Here is a 14,079-nt window from a genome sequence, read left to right on the forward strand (position 1 = left end):
TCCTGCAGCCCATCCATGTGTGTGATGTAGTACATGCACATCATGATCACATCTGTGTCAGTCGCAACCACAACAGGCGGTTTGTGGTGCAGAATTTGTACAGAGTATAGAATGTGAGCAAACATCCTGGTATCTGCCTCCTCATGTTTCTCACAGGAAAGTTCTGGAAGCTCAATCTGGCAATCCGCTGACAAGAGGACAGTGCGACCAGGATCACGAAAGATTCCACCAAGAATAAGTGTACATCCTGCAGGAAGTGACTTGTTCTGAGCTGCCCATACTTCCCCCCATGTAGTTCAACAGATTAGCTTTATTCAGTGGATTGTGAATGAAGCCTTTCCATTCAGGTATAGGGAGAGTATCATGTGGCTTGTACTCCTTCATTTTGCTGGGGCAGCTCTTCATCCTCTTCTCTCGTTCCTCACCTTTCAGACTTTCAGCAGGGGAGAAATCATATCGATCACCAACAAAGTGAATGCAGTCACACTTGTCTGGGAGGTTTCCAAGGAGCTGCCTCAGGTACTTTCCTTGCAGTTCATGGAAGGTGCTGCTCCCAAGATGTTGGTAACGTTGAATGAACGCCATGGCATCCACTACCATTACAACAGGCTTGTCAGACGGCGGTAGTTTGTCCACTTCCCCCCATGAGCTGCCAAGGGCTGTCTTGATTGCAGCCAGGTAGTCTGCCTTGTTTCCTTTACGCATTGCATAACTTTGATCAAGGGACGGATCTGGCTCAAACAGGGAGGCTGGCCAACTTGTCCATTCATGCCCAAACACTTCCACCTTCCTGTCTTCCTCCAAGTCCTGAACAAAATACAGGTTCCGCACAACTGCACTCTCCTCCTCATAGACCTTTTTGGCTTTAAATGCCATGGACATTAACTTCTTTGGCTTTGCTGCGAAGGTTGAAAGTTTAATTTGCTGCAGCCAGTGCCTCCAGTCCTTTTTCACGAGCGCAGATCAAGTCAGCAGATGTGGCTTTGTGGCCTGTTGAAATGTTGATCAGCTCCTGTTCTTCACATGTGAAAGGATTGATCATCTGGTTGTTGATGACATCTGTGATTTTTCCTTACACCTTCTGCCTCCTTTGCACCTTGGCTGTCCTTGTGGTGTTTGGTGTCATCCGCATCCAGGTCTGCTCTGACACAGCTGTCAGAACTGGAAGAGCTTTCAAGTATTTCTCCATGGCCGCTGGCTGCTGACTGATGCCTGTGAAGAGTTTTGTCTTGGCATCACGGTTGTAGGCTTTTTCAAGTGTCATGTCTGTCCAGACACCATTGAACCGTCCTTCTGTTTGACGTACAGTGAACTTCCCGTCCTTGAATTCCCTATAGATGTTTGGAGCCAGTGTAGGCAAGCTTCTCATAGCTTCTAGGTAGTGGGGCAGGCAAGATACATACCTGTAGTGGCCAGCAGCTACAAGGTATGCTAACATCTTTTCCACTTCAGCCAGGTGTTCCTCCCACAGACCTGCACGCTCAGCATGGATGAACGGTCTAAGAATCATCACCATATCCATGTACATTAGCCATAGCTTTGTGGTAGGTGAGGTACGTGCTTCATCAAACTCAGCCATTAAACATGACAGCTTTTTCAGTTGGTCAGTTGCATCAGCACATGCAGAAGTTGCCTTCTCTACATCCTCTTCTGACAGGGCATCTAGTAGTAGCTTCTTCTCTTCATCAACCAACCATCTGGCAAATGCTTCCCAGTGTAGGGCAAACATGGCTGCATACACCATAGTGTGGTGTATGCAGCCATGTTTGGTATCTGGGATGAGAAATGCTTGGAATGAACTCCATGTTGGAGCAGCGCAACTTGGTTTCAGGTCCTCCAATAGTACAGTAGGGCAGCTATGCACCAAATGCCAGAGGATGCTCAGGTGGTCAAGAGGTTCTGCTAGACACACAGGAAGCTTAGGCTCTGTTTCAACTCCGACCAGGGAGCGACTCTTTTGACGATCTTTTAGACTGAGGTGGCTTTCCTTGATTTGAAAAGGCTGAGAAGATTCCAGGGCTGGCTGGCGGGTTTTCAGTAGAGGTAAACTAACCGTTGGTGTGGGGTCTTCATCTGGATTCTTGTACTGGAATATGACGTGTGTTGTGCCATGCAGTGTTCGTCCATCCTTTGTGTACTCTTGGAAGTCAAGGTTATCAAATGCAAACTGTGTGAATCGTCCAACCTTCAGATTCGTTGGTATGAAGGCACCATCCCTAGTTGTCTGCTCTTCAACTGCCATTGCCATTCTTGTAATATATCTCTGTGCTTCTTTGTAGCTGATGCAGTTCCCAAATCTATTTAGTAGTGACACAGTCGACTTGCTTCTGGTTTCCTTAAAGGAACAGTATGTAAGATTGTGGCGAAAACTGGCGAAAACTGGTACTGCAATCACTTTCAAAATACTGTAGAACGGTGTATCCCCTCCAACCTCCCCCCTGACTCGAGGTTGCCAGGTTACCGAGGTAACGTTAGGCTACTCAATACGTCTCAATTACGTTTCACATTGCCATAATCGACGTGCTAATGTTGTTTTCCTCGGCGTTTCAGCATAATGACAGAGAAACGGGCTCATAATGCATTGCTAATGTTAGCAATGACGACTCGCCGTTTTTATTTCCCAAACAATTCCTTACCTTTTCAATTCGATGACCCATCTCCTCTGTATATGCGCTAACGTAACTTTGCACGAACATGCATAACTTTGTTCGACTGTCGTGAATATTTTAAATGTCCATTTACATTATGTACAAGTAAGGTAGCCAGATGAATCTCACCTGTCCAGGAGAAAATTAGCAACGTTGGCGTCTGTCTTCAAATTCTTCTCCGTTTTCAGCCGTCTCCATCTTTCAAAGGCATCTCCTATACAGATCCTTGTTTTATTTCGGACTTTGTCACGACGTAGTTCGGATTCATAACGAGGTCTTAGGTTTCGTAACGTTATACATGTTTTATCCGACACGTTCATAGCTGCAGCTGCGGTAACTAGAGCAGAGCTGGCAACCCGGAAGACGAAACTCTACTGACTTCGTGATTGGTAGATAGGTGGAGGGTGGCGCCTCAGACCAAAACACAAAATGACAACAATAACATCAGTTGAGGGCTGCAACTCTCACTTTTAAATGACAATATCCTGGCCGGACCACTGTTGTCAGTGATATAAGTATTTCAAATGAACATGATTTCTTCATGTCTAGTGACATATCAGGGCCATTTTATGATTAATTGAAATACATTTCTTACATACTGTTCCTTTAAGGATGTGCAAAGCTGTCCCAACATGTTTTCGGTGTTGGGATCTTGGCAACTGCTTGGCAGACATCCTGGGCAAGGTTGAGAACTTGTTCTTGCTGCTTGGGACTGACTTTCACCCAGCTGTCCTCACCTAACTCTGGAGATGCATCTGTTATCATCCATGCCAGGTGGTTATACAGGTTAGAGCTCACTCTTCGGGATGCCTCCAGGTATGATATCTCTAGCTGCAGTGACGGGTCTTCAGTCATACTTCCAGGCATCTGGTGATTTCCACTGGCTTGAGCCGTTCTGGCTTCTCTTGCTTCCTTCAGGGCCTGCTTACGTTGGTCCTGGAGCTCCTTCCGTATTCTCTTTGCAGTGTTGTAGGAAGAGACTATAGTGTCATCTGGTGTCAACTCATCATCACTTTCTTCTTCATACTCTGCCTCTTCAGTTGTCTGCTTAAGTTCCTTCAACTTTGAGAGCATGCAGCCAACATTCATTTCTGCTGAGCAAATCAGGCTAGAACATCCTTTCTGTGGCACAACCATTATTTTACAATTGCCACCTACTTCATAGTGCCTTCTAAGGCGGGCAATCAAGGACTGTGATCTGTATAAGGTAACATTGTGAACTCCATGGCTTTCCAAGTATTTACGGAATTCATCCCTCAAAGCTGTAACGAAGAATATGGCATTCTCTTTGAAAAGGGGCTCATCTATCCGAGATATGAGTTGGTTCAGTGCAGCATCATATGGAGTGGTGGCAGTACTAGTCTTTTCCTGTGAACGAAGACGCTTTGTCAGGTAGCTGGTCATGCATTCCTTGTGATAACGGAAGTCCTCAGCAATCATATCAGTACACTTGTTTACATCAGGACCACGAATCTTGTGTAGCATCTCTTCATCTTCAAGTTTGTTTGCTTTTTCCCATACTGCATTCTGTCTGTCATAAGTGGCGATATAAATGAGGGATCTAATTCCCCCTGGTCGTGCGTGCTCTCACAAATGAAGCGCTCTTCCTTGTGTTTGATGGGCTGTGGCATTGACATTCGTGTTTTTTTAGTAGGCCTGCTGCTGTCTGGCTCAGGATTAAGTTCTGCTTCAAATGAAGTGCCTTCTGGATTTCCAACTTTTTTTCCTCTTCTGGTCAACAGTTTTACGATTTGTGTACTTCGCACGACATTGTGTGTGCCACAAAGGATTCCTCCCCAGAAAGTCACATTGAGGTTGCAGCTCATTGTCAAGTCTGTATGAGACATCATCCTTTCTGTTGGTTACAGCAGGGAAGGTTATAAGAGGGAAGGGTAGCCTTGATTTGTCAGTTGCTGAAGAGGACCAGTGTCACTGTCTGTTTTCTGACATATTATGCAAGCAGTATAGTTGGTACAGCAGCTTTCTCTCCAGCTGCTTGGTTGAGAACACAGGCTCCATCCTTCATTCTTCTCCAATTCACATCACTCCTCTCCAGTTCTCTCCTCGTCACTCTTATCCTCTCCTGTTCAGTTCACTCCTCTCCCCTCTCCTCCTGTCCTTTCTCCTACACGCTTCTTCTCTCCTATTCCATCCACTCTTCTCTCTTGTTCAATCCTCTCCTGTACTCTTCACTCTCTACTCTCCTCTCCAATCCACTCCGCTTCTCTCCACTCTTCTCTCCTCTTCTACTCCTCTCCACTATTCTCCTCGTCCCTTTTCTTCTCCTCTCACTATCTTTTCCTCCACAGCAAACCCAATAAGATCAGAACCAAATCTGCAAATGGGAAATGTTGTGCATTCAGGTTAGGGCTTTGACTTTTGCCCAAAAATCATATTCGAAGTTCGATTGTTTATTAATATTAAAATTCGAATATATTTGAATATTTATTAATTATATTTTGACCATTAAATGTCTTCAGAAGACTGATATTGGTATCAAACTTAAGTTCTATATGTTCTGTCCACCAGAGGGCAGTGTATCAGTCAATGTTAATAGACTATGTCCACGAAAGGCTGAGTATTTATGCGTGTTCAAATTTTTATTATTAAGCAAACAAGATATGCAGTGTCGGAATGAAGATGTAACGAGCAGAATATAACAGAAGATGCTGTTACGACACAGTTAACGCTCCATCGGAAATACACAAGCTTACAGGAACATGTCGTAAGTCAATGATGCTTTCGGAAGAAAAACACTGTCACGACTGTTTTTTTTTAAAATTATTATTAAAAGTCAGACTCTTGCTTGTTGTTGGCGCGGCCATTGTTTTAGTATAGGCTACAAAATAAGCGTGAACCAGCATGCTAACGTTACCTACAGGAGCCCAGATGACCAACAATAGCCTTGCTAATGAGCTCGCGATTTTACTTCACCAGGCGTGAAAAAAAAAACTCGGAATCTGAATTGAAAACAACGTTTACAAGCAAACACATTTACAAAAAATAATTCCCATACAGGTTCGATTATTAAGAGATCCCTAAAATGTGTTCGAATATCTTCAATTTTTAAAATAATCGAATTATATTCGAATAACGAAGTTTGGAGTCAAAGCCCTAATTCAGGTGAAAGAAATCTAGATGTTTGACACTACTAGCTAACTAGCTTTTCACAAATCACTCACTCTACTGTACAGTACTATATACAAAAACAAACTATGCATGATATATATTGGATGTTTACATCTTACAGAACATTTGTATTGTTCAGTATTGGGTACAGTCTGATATCCAATATAGCTACATATTGTTTTTATGTGGCCATTCATGCCACAAGCTAACTAGCTAAAACAATTTCTAAACCTGAGCATAACAACTGACCATGTAGCTAATTGCTTATTGCAGCTAACGTTTAGTGCAGCCTTTAGTTATCCTTACTAGAATACTATCTGTCTGACATGAAAAACACTTAAAGGACCACACCAGCCTTCATACAAGTGTATTTCTAATGATTCCTCGCTCCAAACGTATCCCTGCAGCAGCATTTATTCTCATATCTATTTCTTTACCTGCAAGTCCAGTTGAAATTTTCTCAACTTCAATTTCAATTTCTCAACTTCCGGTCCAAGCACAATGGACATATAGGACACATAGAGCATAATATTCTGAGAATCTGAAAAAAAAGTAAGTCTCTACCCCATTCCTGTGAGGAGTTATGCCCGTTTAAAGAAACCAACTAAATTAGCTAAAACGGCTAAAGCTAGCTAAGTAAACTAGTAGAGATTGAATGCTGCTGCTACAAGGATACATTAGGGATGAGAAATCATCAGAAATATACTTGTTTGAAGACTGGTGTGGTCCTTTCAGTTAATTACCATTACAATATCCATATTACCATTCTTTTCCAAAAACTAAATTCACTAAAGTCACTGTCACTTACCACAGACAATGATGAGCTGCTTCAAAGTCCGTTGGTAACCGTTGGTAACCATTGGTTGGTTGTTCCAAACTCATTCAAATTACTAAGAACATGTGCATATGTGTAAGTGTACAGAATTTTGAGAGTAGCCTAAAATTCTATTGAGGTTCTGAGCCTGTTGATTGCCAACTAGTAGTGAAATCATCACAGATCCATTGATTTTGGTTGCATTTTTATAATTTTTTCTGTGGAATGAGTATAGACAAATCTGATGCGAACTCTATGGGCGCCGCCATCTTGCCTGCCGCCATTACTGCGGGCCTGCGAAGTGTGACGGTGTACAGTACAGTACAGGTGCCGGTACCCTCTAATGACATTTCAATGAAAGCGGATCCTGCTCATGAAAGAAAATGTCTGGTGAAAGGGAACATTGGGTAGATGATGTCAGGCAGTGGCCAAAACTTACCGATAAAGGTAATGTACTGACAACAGAATGTATTAATGTAAAAATGCGTCAGCCAAATGTAATGTAATGTAATTGAGACGTGTAGCTATAAAGCTAAGCTAATTGATGACAGCAATAAAACCGAACGTCATTCTACACTAGCTGTGTTGCTAATATGTTCACAATTTACTGACAACATAATGTATTAATGTAAAAATGCGTCAGCCAAATGTAATGTAATGTAATTGAGACGTGTATTAATTGATGACAACAATAAAACCGAACGTCATTCTACACTAGCTGTGTTGCTAATATGTTCACAAGTTGCAAATAATTATTAGCCACGACCAGTTGTAGCAATAAAATATCCTACATCTAGGAATAAATAGAATAATAATAGAATAAATATTCTACATCTACATCTAGTTATATGAATAACCAGGAACTCTGTGTAATCCGTATGGCCGTAAACATGGACAGTCGATGTGCAATAAAGGTTCGTGAATTTCACAAACAGTTTTATTCCAGGCCTGTAGTTTTGTGCTGTTGTTAAAACAGCCAACCACACAACACGATCTTCCCGGCATCACTGGACAGCATACGTACTAAAAAAACTAAATAAAAACTAAACATCTGCTACAGCCGCCTACGGGACCAACACGCTACTTCCGCTATTTCCTTTGCAGCAAGGCCCGCAGTAATGGCGGCGCTGCTTTACTTCAGTGTTTCGCCGGGTTTGTCTATACTGTTTGGTGAAAAGAATGGCATATTGACTGATGTCATAACTTGGGGGAATAGTTGATTGTCAATGAAGTAAAGATGAAAATATTGGAAAAAAGTGAGAAAACGCCTATTTTTTTTTTTTTGCATTAAATTGAGCCAAAATCATGTAGAAATGTGTTTTAAGAGTTATTTATTCATTGGATGTTGTCACCACATGTGTTCTGTGCATCTGGAATGCATTTATTGGCAGCTTACCCAACCCACTGAGGATTTGAGGAAAAAATCATTTTTCACATTTTTCTGATAAAAAAATGAAGGGTCCATACACAAAATGGCCACAATTTTTTTTCGCAATGTTTCCGGCAGAGCAGACCCTCCAATTATTGGTCCTTAGGGTCAAAGTTGACAGAAACAACACAAACAAAAAGTATAACAGACCATGTCAGGTTCAACCCATTTTTGAGACTTTGGCTCCCCGACTATAGGGGACTGGTGGGAAGTTAGAGGTTTAGGAACTTATCCACCTTATTCCTGGTAGCGGTGGAAAAAAGATTTGGGATCCGGCTCATTGAACCGGCTACCAAAGAAGACTCGAGAATCACGAATCGAGACGTCTATTGAACCGGCTCAGTTGCGTCCTACCACATTCGATTGACATATAATCAATAAACGGCACCATTCAAACATCTTACATCTCACTCGGCAGTGAAACAAAATGTACTACCCGACTTGGCCACTAGCAAACTACGGCACTCAGCCACTGGAGTGGAGTGGCGCTACTGAGTCCCTTCGCCTTCATGAGTCCCTGCGGATTCGCTACTCACTCGGCAGAGAAACGAAACATTTTAGACCATAAAAAAATAACATATTCTTTTGTAATGGTGACCCTGTACTAATTCTTTTTTTTTTTTTTTTTTTTTTTTGCACAGCGTAATTTTAAGCTTTAGGCTTATGTAAGCTACTTGATATGATTTAGTTGAGATGATTTTCAGTGGCCGCGTTTACATGATTGATAAATGGCAATAACATGAATGTAGCTCCAGTTATGTACTATAAATAATATAATATAATATAATATAATAATGTAATAGTAATAATAATAATAATAATACATACATAATGTCCAATATTAAGGGGCGTACTGTAGAAATAGTAGCAAAATACTGTCAGAACAAGTCATTCCTCGCACAGCTGACAGGTCACAGCACAGGTCTATAAAAACATGTGCACTGTGATGAAGATCAGACTTTGCATCGTCGCCACCTCAGTGCCCTCAGAGCGGGTTTTCTCTAAAACAGGACAAATTGTGTCAGACAGGAGGGGCCACCTCACCACTGACTAGGTTTGTCAACTTAAATGCCAACCTCAAAAAGTCCAGTAAATAGTCTCACTGTTCATTTCCCCGCCAGCTTTTTATTTCCATTGTCTTTATTCTTGGATTATTTTCTTCATATTTTTTATATTTTACCAAACTGTAGTAGGCCTTTTTGTTGGCATTTTGGATATTGTATTGTAGTTTATTCTTAGTTAACTCCCAGATATTGCCATGGCCATTTTAGGTCAAGTGACTCAAGTGACTCGCAAAACCCGGATCATATCAGTGAGTGATTCAGACTGATCCGAATCCCTCAAAAGATCCGGGTTTTGCACTACTAATTCCTGGTGGGCGCTGATGTAGAAACGATTATGGGTCCAACTTCCGGTGATACACCGGAAGTGGCAGTGAGCCATTGGTTGCTAGCGGTTGCTAGCGGTTTTGGTTTCCCGTAGCGTTATATTTGGAAATTTACTAGTCTTTACTGTTATTTACTAAACGATTATCAGAAGTGCATTGGAGTCGGCTATAAGGTGCCTAAACTTGCGGTCCCAGAACTGCTGCGGGCATTAATCTTCAGTCCTCTGTTTGCAGACACACGTATGAGCTGACATTGGTGAGGAATATGTTGTGGAGAGTAGAGGTGGGCGGATCGATCCAAATATCGATAATATCGATACCAACGTTGGTATCGAGATTGATCGATACCAATGTAATGAGATCGATACTTAAGTTTCAGTTTCTCTCGTTTCATTAAAGAAGCGACCTGACTCTGTTTGTCTAGATGCCGCTGCTGTCACAGAGCAGATCAGGCTCGTTTTGCTCCTCCTCCCCCTCGCGCGTGTTTGTTGTACCATCACGTGACTCCGCAGCGCCAGGTGACCGAACACCGCCCACCGCTACCAGCCAGGCTCGGCCAGCAGCAACGCATTACACACGAGAGAAAGAGTAGGGCTGTTTGGTTCTATTTTCGGGCCGAAAATGAAACGATAGCAAGTTGTGCTATTTGTAAAAAGGTGGTAAGATACAGTGGTAACACAACAAACTTGTAAAAGCATATGGAAATTTTTAAAATCCCCCGCCCACTTGGCCCCTACAGATGCTGATAAGAAGAAAAAAAGTGCACTAAAGGGGAGAAATGTTGTCTTATTTTTTGTTGTATTGTACTTCCTAAACACGTCCTTACATTATTTATAATATTTGTTGTGGAGTTATAATTTTCTACACTTTGTTTATTTAAGAAAAGAAAATCCAGAAAGAAGTTCAATGAAGGGAGAGATTTAGTTTTTATTGTAGTTTCTGAACATGCCTGAAAAATAATATGTTTTTATTTGTCCTCAAGTGATCATTTTGTTTCTGAACAAAAACTTTTATTGTGATAAAGTATTTTCTATTTACTTATAAACCAAATTGTGTACTGAACTTTAATTGATTAATAATCCAAAAGGCATATCACGAAAACACTTAAAATGTCATGAGAATTAATTCAGATTTAGATTGATTCAGATTGATGGCGCATCCACCTTCATTTTTAAAAAGTATCGATATCGGTATCGGTATCGGCGATACTGGCCCAGTATTTACTTGGTATCGGATCGATACCAAATCTAGCGGTATCGCACACCTCTAGTGGAGAGGCGCCAGATGTTAGCCGCTACCGCTAATAATGACAAATTACAGTTTTTCTCAGTTGCTAAAACACTAAAATCCATTGGCTGAAGAAAGTTCTCAGTTGCTTGAACTCATTAAGCTAACTGTTCAGTCTGTTGTCAATACCTTAAACCATTTCACATGGTTTAGCAAAACTCTAAACACATTCTCATTCTTAAAACACATTCTGCACTCTAATGCACATGTCATCCATACTGGTAAACACAAGTGGCAACAATTACATATAAAGAGAGCAGAAATGTCATTGATTGAACACAATCAGTCAAAATTGATTTCACTTCTTTCAAATGATGTGACAACCAATATAAGCCAGTTCAGAGAGCAAACAGGTTGTTGAAGGTGGGAATGAGAAAGTGTGAGAATGGACAGAAGAATTTATGTGAGAGGACGAGGACGAGTGCGTATGCGAGGTGGAGGACGAGGAGAAAGAGGAGGAGGGCAAGAAAGAGAAAGAGGAGGACGAAGAGGAAGAGGAAGAGGAAGACAAAGAGTGGAAATATCCGATGAAATTCGAGCAACAATCATAGACCATGTTGTTGGCTGTATATATGGTACAATAAACAAATTGTATGGCCCTGAACATTGTGCTTTCCATTTGTTTTCAGTACTGACTGCTCAATAGATTTCGACTGGTTACAGGTTCGTATCATCAAAGAACAAGAATTACAGTATCACAGAGATAAAGTTTTTGAGATGCAGGGTACAGCACTGTAAAAATAAGGGTACAAGAAGGAGGAAGAACAAAAAAAATGCAAAGAGCAAAACAGTAATTTCTGATCAATTTTGAGCTTTTTGTATAATGACAGAAACATATGAAATTTGTTTTGAGATTAAAAATGTACTTCTTCCTGAGAACTATATGTTTTGAACAATGTGTTTTCTATTTTTTGGTGTATTGTTTACTGACTGCTTGATAGTGTATGTAATTTTGAGCAATTTGTTTATTATTTGAGAGCAGTGTTTGATTTTGGGCACAGGTAAAACTGTTTTGAGGCCAAAGTTTCATTTTGGGCACACGTAAAACTGTTTTGAGGCCAAAGTTTCATTTTGCAAGAGGAGTCAGAGGTTTTGTAAATCGTGCTTGAAGCTGAGGTTTTGTGTTTAAGGTTTTGAGAAAATGGAGCAAGGTTTCAGAAATTGTGTTTTAGCAATTGAGAAAAACTGTAACAGAGACGCGCTAACCGTTAGCCGTTAACGCGCCTTGTTGTTTACAGCTACTTCCGGGTAGAAAACCTCTTCTCCTTTTTGTTTTGTTTTAGTTTTGAAAAAATCATCGGTAAAAATGTGTGTGAACCCTGATTAGACATCCTTCCTCGTGGAGGAGTAGTTTAACATTTTTTGTCTTCTTATTCACAGGATGATTCTGTGGAAATGAGGAGAGAGGTTGCCATCCGTGGATTGGTGGTGTACCTCGGAGAAAAGGAGGAGAATCTCTTTAAAGAGCATTCGGTAGGTAAATTCCGACACAAAAAAACTATACTTTGTGTTAGTCTTGTTTTTACTTATTACTTATGTGTTTAATTCTGACATTGATTCTGGCCTATTTATGCTAGGTTGATGGAGATCTTACCACTGAAGTGTTGAAGATCACTGTAACCAGAGGTGTCACATCAGATCCAGCCAGCGCACGGATTGTGATTGAGGGAACAGAAGTCCTGGAAGACGTAGACGTACGCAGAGCCTGTGCCTTGCTAATGGGGCTGATCTACTCACTCAATCTCAGCTACCCGAAGGAACTGAAAAACACTTTTGAAGTGTTTCAGAGGTGTTCCTTGGGCTGGATGGTCTGAAAGCAAGTCCGAAGGTAATGTCGCTGAAAAGTAAACAGCTGTACAAAAAAATGTGAAGACCGTCCACTAATTGAGCAGGAAATGTTGCATTAATGTTTATACATTGTGTTTGTATGTTTGTAAAGTTTTTGCTGTATACACTCCAGTACAAGTTTTTCAGAATATTTAAAGTACTTGAAGTACACGTTTACACCTGAAGTACACTTGAAGTTCAGTAAAAGTTAATGTCTCAGGTAATGTCTAAAGTAAACTGCTGTACTAAAAATGTGAAGAATTAGGCTGTCCACTAATTCAGCAGGAAATGTTGCATACGTTTTATACATTGCATCTATACATTTGTAAAGTTTTACTGTATACACTTTATTTTGTACAAGTTCAGTACATTTAATACATAACGCATAAACCAGCTTCACTGAACACAAGGAAGAACCCTGTTCAGATAGCAGACAGTGAATGAAAAGGTGAGATGAGTAAAGGAGTAAACGAGGAAGGTGGGGTGGAGAAGAGTAAGGGGTTAACGGAAATAATAGAAACACACAGACACACACACACTCGCAGATGTATCATATAATCACACAAAGATGAAAACGGTTTGTAAAATGTGCAAGTTCATCACACTGTTTACATTTCAAGTATACTCAAGTTGTGGAAAATCCCCACCTCCTTCCCCTTACATCAGTGGAGGGCGGAGTCCTGGGCCCGTATTCCTAAAGATGCTTAGCGCTAAGAGTTGCTCCTAGTGGCCAAATTCTAAGAAAATTTTTAGAATCATGACGTTTTCCTCTCAAAGTTAGGAGTAGCTCCTAGTAAAGATAAAAGGTATTCCTAAAGAATCTTAGCTCTTAAGAGTGCTCCTAAGGTGAGATCTGCTAAGAGCAGGGAGGAGGACTTTTAGGAGGCTTAGGAATTTCTTAAGCAGAGGAGAAAATGGCTGAAAGAAGAGACAGGAGAGATATTCTCCAAACACTGAATGACAATCAAGCTTGTTACAATCGCAATACACTGGTCCTTCGTTAATCGCGGGAGTTACGTTCTAAAAATAACCCGCGATAGGCGAAATCCGCGAAGTAGTCAGCTTTATTTTTTTACAGTGATTATAAATGTTTTAATGTTGCAAAACCCCTCACTACACACTTTATACACTTTTCTCAATAACTTACAAACATACCGCACTTCAGTCACACTGCCAGCGATCAAAGATACTGTATATGTAAATTTGGCAAGCTGAACGCATTCTGTACTGTACAAGAGACACCGTACGGAGGAGATTGATTGACAATGGTCTACAGTCCCTTAGCCAATCAGGACGCAAAAAACAATGCGCTGTAAAAAAAAAAAAAAAAAAAGCATGCAAAATTGCACTAAAAAAATCCGCAAAACTGCGAGGTGAACCGCGTTATAGCGAGGGACAACTGAGGTATTTAGCAACAGGAAAAATGCAAAAATGCAACAATGCAGCAGTGATGACTTGGGGCCAAATCTACGTCTTAAACACTTTTATTCTCATTGACCAGTTGATCCAGAAGCAAACACTGTTCCTCTGTCCAGTTGGGTTTCCTACTTCATTTCTT

Source organism: Chelon labrosus, assembly GCF_963514085.1.
Source record: "Chelon labrosus genome assembly, chromosome: 20".
In the NCBI taxonomy this organism is placed as follows: domain Eukaryota; kingdom Metazoa; phylum Chordata; class Actinopteri; order Mugiliformes; family Mugilidae; genus Chelon; species Chelon labrosus.